A 17,774-nucleotide genomic window follows, 5' to 3' on the forward strand; every position below is an offset into this window, starting at 1 on the left:
TCGTTCCAAAAATCACGTTCCCGAAGGTTTCATTCCGTTTGGACTCCGTTTGATATTCTTTTTCTGCGAAACTCTGAAATAGGCAAAAAACAACAATTCTGGGCTGGGCCTCCGGTTAATAGGTTAGTCCCAAAAATAATATAAAAGTGAATAATAAAGCCCAATAATGTCCAAAATAGAAGATAATATAGTATGGAGCAATCAAAAATTATAGATACGTTGGAGACGTATCGAGCATCCCCAAGCTTAATTCCTGCTCGTCCTCGAGTAGGTAAATGATAAAAAACAGAATTTTTGATGCGGAATGCTACTTGGCATAATTTCAATGTAATTCTTCTCATTGTGGCATGAATGTTCAGATTTTATATGATTCAAGATAAAAGTTTAGTGTTGACATAAAGACAATAATATTTCAAGCATACTAACTAAGCAATTATGTCTTATCAAAATAACATAGCCAAAGCAAGTTATCCCTACAAAATCATATAGTCTGGCTATGCTCCATCTTCCCCACACAAAATATTCATATCATGTACGACCCCGGTTTTAGCCAAGCAATTGGTTCATACTTTTAACGCGCTTCAGCCTTTTCAACTCTTACGCAATACATGAGTGCAAGCCATGGATATAGCACTATGGTGGAATAAGGTATAATGGTAGGGGTTATGTGGGAAGACAAAAAGGGAGAAAATCTCACATCAACGAGGCTAATCAACGGGCTATGGAGATGCCCATCAATTAAAGTTAATGCGAGGAGTAGGGATTGCCATGCAACGGATGCACTAGAGCTATAAGTGTATGAAAGCTAAAAAGAAACTAAGTGGGTGTGCATCCAACTTGCTTGCTCACGATGACCTCGGGCATTTGAGGAAGCCCATCATTGGAATATACAAGCCAAGTTCTATAATGAAATTTCCCACTAGTATATGAAAGTGACAAAATGAGAGACTCTCTATTATGAAGATCACGGTGCTACTTTGAAGCACAAGTGTGGTAAAAGGATAGTAACATTGTCCCTTCTCTCTTTTTCTCTCATTTTTTTATTTGGGCCTTTTCTCTTTTTTTATGGCCTCTTTTTTTTATTTAGTCCGGAGTCTCATCCCGACTCGTGGGGGAATCATAGTCTCCATCATCCTTTCCTCACTTGGGACAATGCTATAATAATGATGATCATCACACTTTTATTTTACTTACAACTCATGAGTTACAACTCAATACTTAGAACAAGATATGACTCTATATGAATGCCTCCGGCGGTATATCGGGATATGCAATGAATCAAGAGCGACATGTATGAAAGAATTATGACCGGTGGCTTTGCCACAAATACAATGTCAACTACATGATCATGCAAAGCAATATGACAATAATGGAGTATGTCATGATAAATGAAACGGTGGAAAGTTGCATGGCAATATATCTCGGAATGGCTATGGAAATGCCATGATAGGTAGGTATGGTGGCTGTTTTGAGGAAAATATAAGGAGGTTTATGTGTGATAGAGCGTATCATATCACGGGGTTTGGATGCACCGGCGAAGTTTGCACCAACTCTCAAGGTGATAAAGGGCAATGCGCGGTACCGAAGAGGCTAGAAAATTGCGGAAAGGTAAGTGCGCGTATAATCCATGGACTCACATTAGTCATAAAGAACTCATATACTTATTTAAAAATTTATTAGCCCTCGAAGCAAAGTACTACTACGCTGCTCCTAGGGGAAGGGTTGGTAGGAGTTAACCATCGCGCGATCCCGACCGCCACACAAAGGAAGACAATCAACAAATACTTCATGCTCCGACTTTGTTACATAACGGTTCACCATACATGCATGCTACGGGAATCACAAACTCCAACACATGTATTTTTCAATTCCAAAATTACTCAACTAGCACAACTATGATATTACCACCTTTATATTTCAAAACAATTATCAAGCATCAAATTTCTCATGATATTAATTAAAGCAAATTGACATGCTATTTTAAGACTCTCAAAATAATTTAAGTGAATCATGAGAGATCAATAGTTCTATAAAACAAATCCACCACCGTGCTCTAAAAGATATAAGTGAAGCACTAGAGCAAAACTATATAGCTCAAAGGATATAAGTGAAGCACATAGAGTATTCTAATAATTTTCGAATCATGTGTGTCTCTCTCAAAAGGTGTGTACAGCAAGGATGACTGTGGTAAACTAACAAATAAAGACTCAAATAATACAAGACGCTCCAAGCAAAACACATATCATGTGGTGAATAAAAATATAGCTCCAAGTAAAGTTACCGATGGAAGTAGACGAAAGAGGGGATGCCTTCCGGGGCATCCCCAAGCTTTGGCTTTTTGGTGTCCTTAGATTATCTTGGGGGTGCCATGGGCATCCCCAAGCTTAGGCTCTTGCCACTCTTTGTTCCATAATCCATTAAATCTTTCACCCAAAACTTGAAAACTTCACAACACAAAACTCAACAGAAAATCTCGTGAGCTCCGTTAGCGAAAGAAAACAAAAGACCACTTCAAGGTACTGTAATGAACTCATTCTTTATTTATATTGGTGTTAAACCTACTGTATTCCAACTTCTCTATGGTTTATAAACTATTTTACTAGCCATAGGTTCATCAAAATAAGCAAACAACACACGAAAAACAGAATCTGTCAAAAACAGAATAGTCTGTAGTAATCTGTAACTAGCGCAAATTTCTGGAACTCCAAAAAATCAGCCAAAATAGGACGACCTAGACAATTTGTTTATTGATCAGCATCAATTGGAATCAATATTTTATCACGTTCTGGTGATTTTTAACAATTATTTTCGTGAACAGAAAGTTTCTGGAAATTTCTGCAAGATCAAATAACTATCATCCAAGAAGATCCTATAGGTTTAACTTGGCACAAACACTAATTATAACATAAAAACACATCTAACCAGAGGCTAGATCAAAGATTTATTCCTAAACAGAAGCAAAAATCAAAAAACTAAAAATAAAATTGGGTTGCCTCCCAACAAGCGCTATCGTTTAACACCCCTAGCTAGGCATAAAAGCAAGGATAGATCTAGGTATTGCCATCTTTGGTGGGCAATTTCTTAATGGAGTTATGCTCGGTGATCCTTTGATCCAAAGTATCCATCTGCTTATTGCAAAGTGTAATCAAATTGTTCATGCGGTTGATATTCCCACCAATACTTTTAAGAGGTTCAACAATTTTTTGCAATTCACATAATTTCTCTAGGATTTGAGTTTCTTCTTAGGTAGGGGAGGATCCTTTTTGTAGGGGGAGTACTCCCACTATCCCCTCTATAATTTCGTAAGCGAAGCTAGGATCAATATCAATAAAACTACTCTTGGCAGCAAAATCGAGGAGTTGTCTATGGGGCAAAGTTAGCCCAACATAAAAATTGCGAAGCAAGATTTTAAAATCTCCCTCTAAATTGCAACTACGATAAGATTCGAGCATCCTAAACCAAGCAACTTTTAAATTTTCCCCTTGTCTTTGCTTGAAGTGGAGAACTTCAAAGTCTGGAGACGAAGGGATGAAGACTGAGCTAGCCATAACGACAAGCAAACGGAAAAGAAGCGAATGGAAAAGAGAGGGCAAATAAAATGGCAAGGGTGAAGTGGGGGAGAAGAAAAGGAGAGGCAAATGGCAAATAATGTAATGCGGGAGATAAGGATTTGTGATTGGTACTTGGTATGTTGACTTCTGCGTAGACCTCCCCGGCAACGGCGCCAGAAATCCTTCTTACTACCTCTTGAGCACTGCGTTGGTTTTCCCTTGAAGAGGAAAGGGTGATGCAGCAAAATAGCGTAAGTATTTCCCTCCGTTTTTGAGAACCAAGGTATCAATCCAGTAGGAGGCTACGCGCGAGTCGCTCGCACCTACACAAAAAAAATAAATCCTCGCAACCAACGCGATAAGGGGTTGTCAATCCCTACACGGTCACTTACGAGAGTGAGATCTGATAGATATGATAGGATAATATTTTTGGTATTTTTATGATAAAGATGCAAATTAAAATAAAAGCAAAGTAAAAAGCAACGGAAATAACTAAGTGTTGGAAGATTAATATGATGAAGATAGACCCGGGGGCCATAGGTTTCACTAGTGGCTTCTCTCAAGAGCATAAGTATTTTACGGTGGGTGAACAAATTACTGTTGAGCAACTGACGGAATTGAGCATAGTTATGAGAATATCTAGGTATGATCATGTATATAGGCATCACGTCCGAGACAAGTAGACCGACTCCTGCCTGCATCTACTACTATTACTCCACAGATCGACCGCTATCCAGCATGCATCTAGAGTATTAAGTTCATAAGAACAGAGTAACGCCTTAAGCAAGATGACGTGATGTAGAGGGATAAATTCATGCAATATGATAAAAACCACATCTTGTTATCCTCGATGGCAACAATACAATATGTGCCTTGCTGCCCCTACTGTCACTGGGAAAGGACACCGCAAGATTGAACCCAAAGCTAAGCACTTCTCCCATTGCAAGAAAGATCAATCTAGTAGGCCAAACCAAACTGATAATTCAAAGAGACTTGCAGAGATAACCAATCATACATAAAAGAATTCAGAAGACTCAAATATTGTTCATAGATAAACTTGATCATAAACCCACAATTCATCGGTCTAAACAAACACACCGCAAAAGAAGATTACATCGAATAGATCTCCACGAGAGAGGGGTAGAACATTGTATTGAGATCCAAAAAGAGAGAAGAAGCCATCTAGCTAATAACAATGGACCCGAAGGTCTGAGGTAAACTACTCACACATCATCGGAGAGGCTATGGTGTTGATGTAGAAGCCCTCCGTGATCGATGCCCCCTCCGGCGGAGCTCCAGAACAGGCCCCAAGATGGGATCTCGTGGGTACAGAAGGTTGCGGCGGTGGAATTAGGTTTTTGGCTCCGTTTTTTATCGTTTGGGGGTACGTAGGTACATATAGGAGGAAGGAGTACGTCAGTGGATGTAAGTGCATCTAGTGCCCCTTAGTGATTTTGGTGTATTGAAGACTTATAGGTTAAGGGACTAATATGTTTATGAGTGTACACAAGTCTATAAGTCTATGAGGAGTTTGATATTTACAAAGAAAGTCGACCCCTAAAAATGAAGTTCTTCAACTGAAGACTTTGGATTTCTGAAGACTTTCTGAAGACTTTGAAAGTGAGGAAATTGGTGTGACCTTGAAGACTTGGTATTCATTCGAGGAACATGAAGCGTGAAGACTTTTGTTTTCGTAGTTTCATTTTCTCTTTCTTGAGTCATAGGAAACACCGTACTGTTAAAGGGGGTCGAGGAAATACTAAGGAAAAATTTCCATGTGATGCTCAACTCAAAATCCTACACCTACCAATCCCTTCGAGTGAAGCCATTGGAAATCTCATACAGTTCAGTCATATTCTTCAGTGACAGAGACGAAGTTCTTCTGGTCTCTGAGGAATTTGTTCTGACTGAGGAGTTAGGAATTTGCCAGTGCGGATTGCCTACGCAGTGAGGAACATGATAGCCCCAAGGAATTTGATACTCAAATTTCCGACCGTTGCTGTGCTATGCGCCAGCTGTCCCAAAATATCTACCCACCTAACGGTCATATCATTGAAGGGCATTTATGTCTTATCATGTCGGGCTGCTCCCTAGGCTATAAATAGCCGCCCCTACAACCACTAGCTGGTTGGCTGCTCCGAGAGAAACTGACATTTGTCATTTGAGAGCATCCCATCCTCCGAGGACTTTGAGCGAAAATCATCAAGTGAGGAAAAACCCAAACCCAAACACCTACAAACCCAAAGTGATTGAGCATCACTGAAGAGATTGATCCTGCGTGGATCCGACGCTTGTTACCTTTGAAGACTGTGCTTCTTCCAGACGGTTAGGCGTCATGGTCTAGAGCATCCAAGAGGAATTGTGGATCGCCGAGTGACCGAGTTTGTGAAGGTTCGGAAGTCACCTGAAGACTTACCACGAGTGATTGGGCGAGGTCTGTGTGACCTTAGCTCAAGGGGAATACGGTGAGGACTAAGTGTCCTAGACTGCGTGTTCAGGACTGGGTGTCCGGGACTATGTGTCCTCAGGTTTAAATACCTAGCTGCCCTAACGAGACGTACAACTGAGACAGCAGTTGGAACTGGTCTACCAAATCATTGTCTTCACCAAGCCAACTGGTTCTATTTCCTCAACTCTTTCATTTCCTCATAACTGTGTTGTGCACTTATTCATATCTGTGTTTGAATACCTTGACTGAAGACTTTCTCAATTTCCTGAGTTCAATTTCTTCAGTCTGTTTGTCTTCATCCTGTGTTATCCTGTGTTTACGCTTTCTGTACTCTGTGCTTGTCTTCATTTCATCATGATGACCATGCTTGTGTTCTGCTATGCATACTTTTGAGTACTTATTCCGCTGCAAGTAGTTCTTCGCTAAGGAATTTCCTCACTGGCAAATTCCTCAGTGAAGAATTCATAAAAATTGCCTATCCACCCCCCTCTAGTCGATATAACGCACTTTGAATTGGTATCAGAGCAAGGTACTCCCTTGTTCTGTGTGATTTTGGTTTAACCGCCTGGAGTTTTAGTTATTTCGACCGCAGGTAGGAAGAAAGTGACATGCCCCATCTTTGATGGTCATGATTATCCCAAGTGGAAGGCCATGAGGAGGAAGCGCCTCATGGCACTGAACAGCGAGCTGTGGACCGTCACTGAGATTGGTCTTACCGATCTATGCAAGATGGCGGACACTGATTATATTCGCAAGTACACTCGACTTGACATCATGGCGAAGGATATCATCTGTTCCTGCCTATCCAGAGATGAATTCAGGCGCATTATGCATCTTTGCAATGCGAAGCTTATCTGGGACCGAATCTCTAACGTCTATGAAGGTCATCGAACTTGTCATGATCCCTGGTTTGAGGATTTCAAGGAATCACTCAAAACGATGACTTTCAAACCTGAACCATCATCTTCTGCACCATGCCTCGTGGCAAAAGGTGCCAAGGTAACCGAATGTTCCTCATCCGAGTCTAGTGATGATGAATCTGATGATGATTTTGGACCTAGCTATACCAAGCTTGTTTTTATTGCCACTAAACAACAAAAGGCCTTGGAAAAGGTTCAAAACATGCTAGATAAAAGTGATGATATGTTGGGTGAAGAAATGGATCGCACTAAAACCTTGACTGAAAATCTTCAGAGACTTCAGTCTAGATTTGACAACCTTCAAGGTCATCATAACACTCTCTTATCTGACCATGAGAAGCTTTCTTATGAATTTATTCAAAGAAAGCAAGATCTTGAGAAGCTAAGAGTGAGTTATGAAGATCTTCAGAAGGAGCGCGATTCATTACTTGCTCAACAAATCAGCGCTGCTCAGGAAGAATTTGTTCCTCCATGTTTGAAATGCATTGAACGTGAATCTGCTAATTCTTCACCTGAATGCTCAAATGCTTCTAATGCTAACAATTCTTCAACTGTCTCTGCTATCACTAATTCCTCATCTGAGGACATTGCTAGTATCACTGACGATGCAGGGATGAAGGAATTGTACATGACAGGCATGTACAAAAGCCTCAAAGGGCATCAGACTCTGTGTGATATGCTTAAAATGCAGATCCTCAACAGGAACCCTAAGAAAGAGGGTATTGCCTTTGAGAGGAAACTCAATGCTGATGGTACATATTGGAAGCCTGAGCAGTACCCCAAAACCTCATGGGTTGCTGCAAAGGGACCTCCAGTTGATCCATCTAATTTATCTGGCTTTACATGTGAATCTTCTCATTCTTCTGATGAGTCATTTAATTCCAACTATAAACTGTTTAAAAATTAGAATGGTGAAGTATTTGCTAGATATGTTGGCACTAACTGCAGGAACGGTTCTCCTATGAAGAAAATCTGGGTTCCCAAAAGGTGCCTTGAAAGTCTTCAGGTGAATGTCCTCATGACACCACCTGTGAAGAATAGGAACCCCAGATCAAATTCTTCATATGGACCAAATTCTTCATATGGATCCAAGTCCTCATACGGATCGAATTCCTCACGTGGATCATATTCCTCAAAAGGATCAAAGTCCTCATATGAACATCATCGTGCTAACAACTCTGTCTCGCAGGGAAGAGCTAAGGGCTATGAATATGAGCATTATTCTTCTAATCATTATGTTCATAAGTCCTCGAAGAATTTCTCTGCTTATTCATATGCTTACCCTAACTCCTCTTATGTGAAACGAAATGGATTGGCTTCTATGCCACCTTTCTCGTATGGAGCTCGCAGAGTGATGAACTCTTTGCCACCCCTTCAGATGTGGGTGGTGAAGAAAAACAACTAATATTTTATGCAGGGTCAGGTCTCCAAACGTACTTTAACGTCTGAAGAATTTGCTGGAGACCTGAAAAGTGCCTGAAAGGACGCAGGCTAATCATGAAGAAATGAACTTTCATTTCTCATGTCCTCATACTGTTTTAACTGTTGCATTGCTTGATGAAATTGGTCTGATGAATTGTGATGTCATATTCTTCACTGATGAAGTCTATGAAGTTCGTAAGCTGCACTAATTCATCTGCAGGATGATCAACCCAAAGCCACTGAGTGGGTCCTCGATAGTGGATGTAGAAATCACATGACTAGTGACAAGAATCTATTGATGGATGCTCCCTTATCACGGTCGCATCTGAAGCATATCATCTTCGCTGACAAAGGCAAAAGTCAGGTATTGGGTCTAGGTAAGGTTGCGATCACAAAGGATCGACACATGGACAAAGTCATGCTTGTCGAGTCCTTAGGATACAACCTCATGTCTGTCTCAATGCTTTGTGATATTGATATGGTTGTCTTTGGCAAGTATCGTTGTGTTGTGGTTATGGAAGCTGACAATTCCAAAGTCTTCGAAGGCTTTAGTAGAGGAGACTTGTATATTGCTGAAATCATCAGAGATAGGCAAGTCAGGGCCGCTAGAGCCAAGGGCACAAATGTGCCTCTGCTTTTGGATCCAAAGTTGATCCTCGATTACATTGATCTCTGGCACAAGGACCCAAACACTTGTAAGTACATCAAGTGCCCCTTAGTGATTTTGGTGTATTGAAGACTTATAGGTTAAGGGACTAATGTGTTTATGAGTGTACACAGGTCTATAAGTCTATGAGGAGTTTGATATTTACACAGAATGTCGATACCTAAAAATGAAGTTCTTCGACTGAAGACTTTGGATTTCTGAAGACCTTCTGAAGACTTTGAAAGTGAAGAAATTGGTGTGACCTTGAAGACTTGGTATTCATTTGAGGAACATGAAGCGTGAAGAATTTTGTGTTCGTAGTTTCATTTTCCCTTTCTTGAGTCATAGGAAACAACGTATTGTTAAAGGGGGTCGAGGATATACTAAGGAAAAAATTTCCATGTGATGCTCAACTCAAAATCCTACACCTACCAATCCCTTCGAGTGAAGCCATTGGAAATCTCATACAGTTCAGTCATATTCTTCAGTGACAAAGACAAAGTTCTTCTGGTCTCTGAGGAATTTGTTCTGACTGAGGAGTTAGGAATTCGCCAGTGCGGATTGCCTACACAGAGAGGAACATGATAGCCCTGAGGAATTTGATACTCAAATTTCCGACCGTGTCTGTGCTATGCGCCAGCTGTCCCAAAATATCTACCCACCTAACGGTCATCATTGAAGGGCATTTATGTCTTATCATGTCGGGCTGCTCCCTAGGCTATAAATAGCCGCCCCCTACAACCACTAGCTCGTTGGCTACTCCGAGAGAAACTGACACTTGTCATTTGAGAGCATCCCATCCTCCGAGGACTTTGAGCGAAAATCATCAAGTGAGGAAAACCCAAACCCAAACACCTACAAACCCAAAGTGATTGAGCATCACTGAAGAGATTGATCCTGCGTGGATCCGACGCTTGTTACCTTTGAAGACTGTGCTTCTTCCAGACGGTTAGGCGTCATGGTCTAGAGCATCCAAGAGGAAATTGTGGATCGCCGAGTGACCGAGTTTGTGAAGGTTCGGAAGTCACCTGAAGACTTACCACGAGTGATTGGGCGAGGTCTGTGTGACCTTAGCTCAAGGAGAATACGGTGAGGACTGTGTGTCCTCAGGTTTAAATACCTAGCCGCTCCAACCAGATGTACAACTGAGACAGCAGTTGGAACTGGTCTACCAAATCATTGTCTTCACCAAGCCAACTGGTTCTATTTCCTCAACTCTTTCATTTCCTCATAACTGTGTTGTGCACTTGTTCATATCTGTGTTTGTAGACTTTGACTGAAGACTTTCTCAATTTCCTCAGTTCAATTTCTTCAGTCTGTTTGTCTTCATCCTGTGTTTACGCTTTCTGTACTCTGTGATTGTCTTCATTTCATCATGATGACCATGCTTGTGTTCTGCTATGCATACTTTTGAGTACTTATTCCGCTGCAAGTAGTTCTTCGCTAAGGAATTTCGTCACTGGCAAATTCCTTAGTGAAGAATTCATGAAAATCGCCTATTCACCCCCCCTCTAGTCGATATAACGCACTTTCAATTGGTATCAGAGCAAGGTACTCCCTTGTTCTGTGTGATTTTGGTTTAACCACCTGGAGTTTTAGTTATGTCGACCACAGGTATGATCAAGGTCTCTGCTGGGTGTCCTACCTTCGATGGGACGGACTACCCCTACTGGAAGAATAAGATGCGAATGCATCTTGAGGCAATTGATAACGATCTCTGGTATGTTGTGGAAAATGGTATTCCCTCTGTCTCACCCTCACTGAACGCTACCTATGTGAAGAGATTCAAGCAACTCGATTCTCAAGCGAAGAATATCATATGTGGCCATCTGAGCAAAGGACAGTATGGAAGAGTGAGTACTTTGGAAACTGCTAAGCTTATCTGGGATAGGCTGTCCAAAGTGAATGAAGGAGTCTCAACTCAGCATGACTCTCGAGTTGATGTTCTTCGCAATCTCTTCAACCGCTTCAAAAGACTCGACAATGAGAATGTTCAACAAACCTTCGATCGCCTCACTGACATCTCAAATGAGCTTCAAGCGCTTGGTGCCACTGACATCACCCACCATGAGGTGGTGAAGAAATTGTTGAGATCGCTTGATTCCTCATTTGATACTCTGGCATTGATGATACAAGAACGTGTTGATTACAACTCACTTGATCCCGCTGATATCCTCGAAAGGCTAAATACTCATGAGTTCCAGCTTGCTGAAAAGAGAGACCTCTATGGTTCGAGCTATGGCAGATCACGTGCACTGAAGGCCAAGGCAGTTTCGGAGTCTGAAGATGAAGACTCTGGCAGCAGCCTTGGTGATCCTGAAGAACTGAGCCAGGAACTAGCACTACTCGTGAAGAAATTTCAAAAGTTCTCAAGACGTAGTCGCTTTGGAAGATCCTCAAGGAGCAATGATTCCTCATCCAGTGACTACAAGAAGAGGCTTTGTCACAAATGCAAGAAACCTGGACACTACATTCAAGATTGTCCTCAGTGGGAAAAGGAATCAAAGAAGAAGAAATACAAGGATTACAGTTCTGATGATGCGAAGAAAAAGAAGAAATCCTCAAAATCTTCATCATCAAAATCCTCAAAGTATTCATCTCACAAGAAGAGCAGCTCCAAGAAGGCTCGGGCATTCATTGGCAAGGAAATGGACTCTGAAGCTGAATCTGAGGAACATGAGGAAGAGGAGGTATCTGAGGAGTCCGAGTCTGGAGTAGCAACTCTAGCTCTCGCTACTGCATTCGTCAGCAAGTCTATCTTCAACTCTGAAGAAAATGGCTTCACCAACACGGCTGATGAAGGCAATGATGACTACGCTCCCACCTATTGCTTCATGGCAAAGGGTGCCAAGGTACTCAAATATACCTCCTCTGAATCTAGTGAGAATGAATCTGATGATAACCTCAAGTCCAGCTACTCTAAACTTGCTAAGATTGCTGTGAAACAACAAAGGGCTTTTGAAAAGGTTCAAAACATGCTAGACAAAAGTGATGATATGTTGGGTGAAGAAATGGATCGCACTAAAACCTTGACTGAAAATCTCCAGAGACTTCAGACTAGGTTTGACAACCTTCAAGGTCATCATAACACTCTCTTATCTGACCATGAGAAGCTTTCTTATGAATTTCTTCAAAGAAAGCAAGATCTTGAGAAGCTAAGAGTGAGTTATGAAGATCTTCAGAAGGAGCGCGATTCATTACATGCTCAACAAATCAGCGCTGCTCAGGAAGAATTTGTTCCTCCATGTTTGAAATGCATTGAACGTGAATCTGCTAATTCTTCACCTGAATGCTCAAATGCTTCTAATGCTACAAATTCTTCAACTGTCTCTGCTATCACTAATTCCTCATCTGAGGACATTGCTAGTATCACTGACGATGCAGGGATGAAGGAATTGTACATGACAGGCATGTACAAAAGCCTCAAAGGGCATCAGACTCTGTGTGATATGCTTAAAAAGCAGATCCTCAACAGGAACCCTAAGAAAGAGGGTATTGCCTTTGAGAGGAAACTCAATGCTGATGGTACATATTGGAAGCCTGAGCAGTACCCCAAAACCTCATGGGTTGCTGCAAAGGGACCTCCAGTTGATCCATCTAATTTATCTGGCTTTACATGTGAATCTTCTCATTCTTCTGATGAGTCATTTGACTCCAACTATAAACTGTTTAAAAATCAGAATGGTGAAGTATTTGCTAGATATGTTGGCACTAACTGCAGGAACGGTTCTCCTATGAAGAAAATCTGGGTTCCCAAAAGGTGCCTTGAAAGTCTTCAGGTGAATGTCCTCATGACACCACCTGTGAAGAATAGGAACCCCAGATCAAATTCTTCATATGGACCAAATTCTTCATATGGATCCAAGTCCTCATACGGATCGAATTCCTCACGTGGATCATATTCCTCAAAAGGATCAAAGTCCTCATATGAACATCATCATGCTAACAACTCTGTCTCTAAGGGAAGAGCTAAGGGCTATGAATATGAGCATTATTCTTCTAATCATTATGTTCATAAGTCCTCGAAGAATTTCTCTGCTTATTCATATGCTTACCCTAACTCCTCTTATGTGAAACAAAATGGATTGGCTTCTATGCCACCTTTCTCGTATGGAGCTCGCAGAGTGATGAACTCTTTGCCACCCCTTCAGATGTGGGTGGTGAAGAAAAACAACTAATATTTTATGCAGGGTCAGGTCTCCAAACGTACTTTAACGTCTGAAGAATTTGCTGGAGACCTGAAAAGTGCCTGAAAGGACGCAGGCTAATCATGAAGAAATGAACTTTCATTTCTCATGTCCTCATACTGTTTTGACTGTTGCATTGCTTGATGAAATTGGTCTAATGAATTGTGATGTCATATTCTTCACTGATGAAGTCTATGAAGTTCGTAAGCTGCACTAATTCATCTGCAGGATGATCAACCCAAAGCCACTGAGTGGGTCCTCGATAGTGGATGTAGAAATCACATGACTAGTGACAAGAATCTATTGATGGATGCTCCCTTATCACCATCGCATCTGAAGCATATCATCTTCGCTGACAAAGGCAAAAGTCAGGTATTGGGTCTAGGTAAGGTTGCAACCACAAAGGATCGACACATGGACAAAGTCATGCTTGTCGAGTCCTTAGGATACAACCTCATGTATGTCTCAATTCTTTGTGATCTTGATATGGTTGTTGTCTTTGGCAAGTATCGTTGTGTTGTGGTTATGGAAGCTGACAATTCCAAAGTCTCCGAAGGCTTTAGGAGAGGAAACTTGTATATTGTTGATTTCTCTACAGGACCGCAACCAGCCATGTGCCTACTTGCAAAAGCTTCAGAAGGCTGGCTATGGCATCGATGACTTGGTCATGCAGTCATGAGGAATTTGCACACGCTTGCGAAGAAGAAGCACGTCATTGGCATTGAGATTGTCAAATTCCTCAAGGATCACTTATGCGGAGCCTGTGAAGCTGCAAAGATGACCAAGGCTAAGCATCCAACAAAGACTATCATGACCACTACTCGACCATTTGAATTGCTTCATATGGATCTCTTCGGTCCTAACCATTCCTCAACAGTCACAAATGATGCATCTCTCTATGGCTTTGTTATTGTTGATGATTACTCTCGTTACACTTGGGTACATATTGTCACTTACAAACATGAAGTGCATGAAGTCTTCAAACGATTTTCCTCGAGGGCTTCAACCAACTTCGGTGTGAAAATCAAGCACATCAGAAGTGACAATGGAACTGAGTTCAAGAATTTTGGTCTTGATGACTATCTTGATGAACTTGGTATTACTCATGAGTTATTTGCTCCTTACACTCCTAGGCAGAATGGCATCGTGGAGCGCAAGAACAGAACTCTTGTTGAGATGGCTCGCACTATGCTTGATGAGTACAAGACGACTTGTCACTTCTGGATTGAGGCAATTTATACTGCGTGCCACATCATCAACAGGGTATATCTTCACAAATTCTTCAAGAAGACTGCCTATGAACTCCTCACTGACAAGAAACCCAATGTGAGTTATTTCAAAGTCTTCGGTGCTAAATGTTGGATTAGAGATCCTCATCACAATGCTAAATTTGCACCAAAAGCACATGAAGGTTTTATGCTTGGTTACGGAAAGGACTCGCACACCTACAGAGTCTTCAACAACGTTCTTCACAAGGTTGTTGAAACTGTAGATGTGTGGTTCAATGAAACTAATGGCTCGCAAAGAGAGCACCTACCCTCTGTGATAGATGAACCAACACCTGAGCAAACTATCAAGTTCAAGGCTACTGAGGATGTCATTCCACCGAAGAGTCTGCTGAAGAATTCATTCCAGAATGTGAAGAACGTTGAGCTAATGCACCTGAAGAAAATGCTTAAAAAAAGGTGCTGAAGAAAATGCTGATCAAATTCCTTGACGACAACCAGCTCATCCTCTATTGCAAAAGAAGTGCAAGTTGAAAAGATCATCGATGACATTGAAGCACCAGGTCCTCTCACACGCTCAAAAGCTTCACATTATCTAACTTTTGTGGACACTATGCTTTTGTCTCTATCACAGAGCCCACTAAGGTAGATGAAGCATTTCTGGAGCCTGAGTGGATTCAGGCCATGCAAGAAGAATTACATCAATTCGAGCTCAACAACGTCTGGGAACTGGTTAAACGTCCAGATCCTCGCAAGCACAATATCATTGGCACAAAGTGGATCTACCGCAACAAGCAAGATGAAAATGGCCTTGTGGTGAGGAATAAGGCACGACTTGTAGCTCAAGGCTACACACAGGTTGAAGGAATTGATTTCGATAAAACTTTTGCACCTGTTGCTAGACTTGAAGCTATTCGCATATTACTTGCTTATGCTAACCAACATGATATCACTTTATATCAAATGGATGTGAAAAGTGCATTCCTCAATGGTAAGCTTGAGGAAGAAGTATATGTTGCTCAACCCCCAGGTTTTGAAGATCCAAAGCATCCTGACAAAGTCTTCAGACTCAATAAGGCCCTCTATGGCCTCAAGCAGGCCCCTCGGGCATGGTATGATACTTTGAAGGAATTCCTCATGAAGAAAGGCTTCAAACCCGGTTCACTCGACCCTACTCTTTTCACTAAATCTTATGATGGTGAATTGTTTGTGTGCCAAATATATGTTGATGATATTATCTTTGGCTGTACTGACCAATGTTATAGTGATGAATTTGCTTATATGATGAGTGAAGAATATCAAATGTCTATGATGGGAGAATTGAAATTCTTCTTAGGTCTTCAAATTCGTCAACAACGCAATGGCATATTCATATCTCAGGAGAAATACCTCAAGGATGTACTGAGGAAATTCGGCATGCAAGATTGCAAAGGCGTCAAAATTCCGATGCCCACAAGTGGCCATCTGTGCACTGATGAAAATGGTATTGACTTCGATCAAAAGGTATACCGCTCCATGATTGGTTCTTTATTGTATTTATGTGCATCTAGGCCAGATATTATGCTTAGTGTTTGCATGTGTGCTCGATTTCAAGCTACACCGAAGGAATCACACCATAAGGCTGTGAAGCATATTCTTCGATATCTAGCTCACACACCAACACTTGGATTATGGTACCCCAAGGGCTCGGCTTTTGATCTCATTGGATATTCTGACTCTGACTATGCTGGTGATCGTGTGGACCGCAAGTCAACATCTAGTACATGTCATTTCCTCGGACGATCTTTGGTCTGTTGGTCCTCGAAGAAACAGAACTGCGTATCACTGTCTACTGCTGAAGCTGAGTACATTGCTGCTGGTTCTTGCTGTGGATGAAGCAAACTCTCAAGGACTATGACGTCAACATGAAGAATGTGCCTCTCTACTATGACAATGAGAGTGCCATCAAGATTGCTCACAACCCAGTTCAGCACTCGAAGACAAAGCACATTCAGATTCGTCATCATTTTCTTCATGATCATGTGTTGAAGGGCGACATTTCTATTGAGCATGTGAAGACTGAAGAACAGCTAGCCAATATCTTCAAAAAGCCCTTGGATGAGAAGAGATTTAGCAAGTTGCGGTGTGAGCTAAATATCTTAGAATCTTCGAATGTTCTTTGAAAAGGACACTCATCCTAACACTTCTGCAAAATTGATGACTTAGATGTGCAACACATGAAGAAACGTTTTTCTTCAATCAATGAAGAATAACATTCTAAGTGTGAAGAAATTAATGAAGAATTTGATTCTCAGAACCCTACGACAATTGTACGCGGTGTCTGAAATCAACATTCTTATACGGTGGGTCACGCCACCAACAAAAGTTGAAAATCTTCAATTTGAGTTTTTCCTCAGTGAAATTCCTTAGTTGTTCATTTTCTTCAACTTTGCATTGTCTTCACTGTTTCCGTCGTTTTACTTCATTGGCTATATATATATATATATATATATATATATATATATATATATATGTTTATGTCCTCTACATCATTCACTTATGGCTAATTCTTCAAGTTGGTTTTTCTGCTAAGTGAATGTGATCGGACCCTTCGCCCTCTATGCTATAGTCAACCCAATCTATTCACAAATTCTTCATGTGCGTTCTATTTGAAACTCGTTCAAAATCTTCACTGTGTCCTTGTCAGCTGAAGAATTTGCGAACGGAACTTTTAACTTATCTTATCCAAATTTTCGGCTTTGCCGCTCAAACCGTTCCGCATCCCACGAAATACTTATCTATTCACCCACGATCTAACACGATCTCCACTTCTCAGTACGTGGGTGACACATGTCAAGCGAATGAGAAGGGTCAGGGGCACGTTCGTCCAAAATCTTCGGGCGAACAGTTTTTCACCGTGGCTATAAATACCCCCTCTCCCCTTCCTCACTTCCTTTACTCCGCTCGACCTCTCTCCAGCTCGAGCTTCTCAAACCCTAGCGCAGCTGCTACTTCATCGTCGCCGGTGAGGAAGAGCTTCACTGCCTCGACCTCGTCGCCGTCGTACTCGCGCTGGCCGCGGATTTCTTCACTCCGCCGCCGCCGTAGCTGTCTTCCCCCGCCAAGTTAGGGCGTGGAAGATCTGCACTGATGAACTTCACATCTCCACATCCCAGTTCGTCGTGTTCTTCATTCAGGGTAATTAAAAGTTACTTTTACTGCCCTCTTTGATTCAAATGATTTCTACAAAATCCTCAAAGGTGTTTATTCTTCAAATTCTTCACACACTAAACACCTCACATGTCATCTGTTCTTGATTCATTTCTCTAAGCAATAATTTTTCTTCAAGATTCCTCAATTGTGTGGATCTTTGCTCTATACAACTCTGGAACCC

This window comes from Triticum aestivum, chromosome 2D (genome assembly GCF_018294505.1).
Source record: "Triticum aestivum cultivar Chinese Spring chromosome 2D, IWGSC CS RefSeq v2.1, whole genome shotgun sequence".
NCBI lineage: Eukaryota > Viridiplantae > Streptophyta > Magnoliopsida > Poales > Poaceae > Triticum > Triticum aestivum.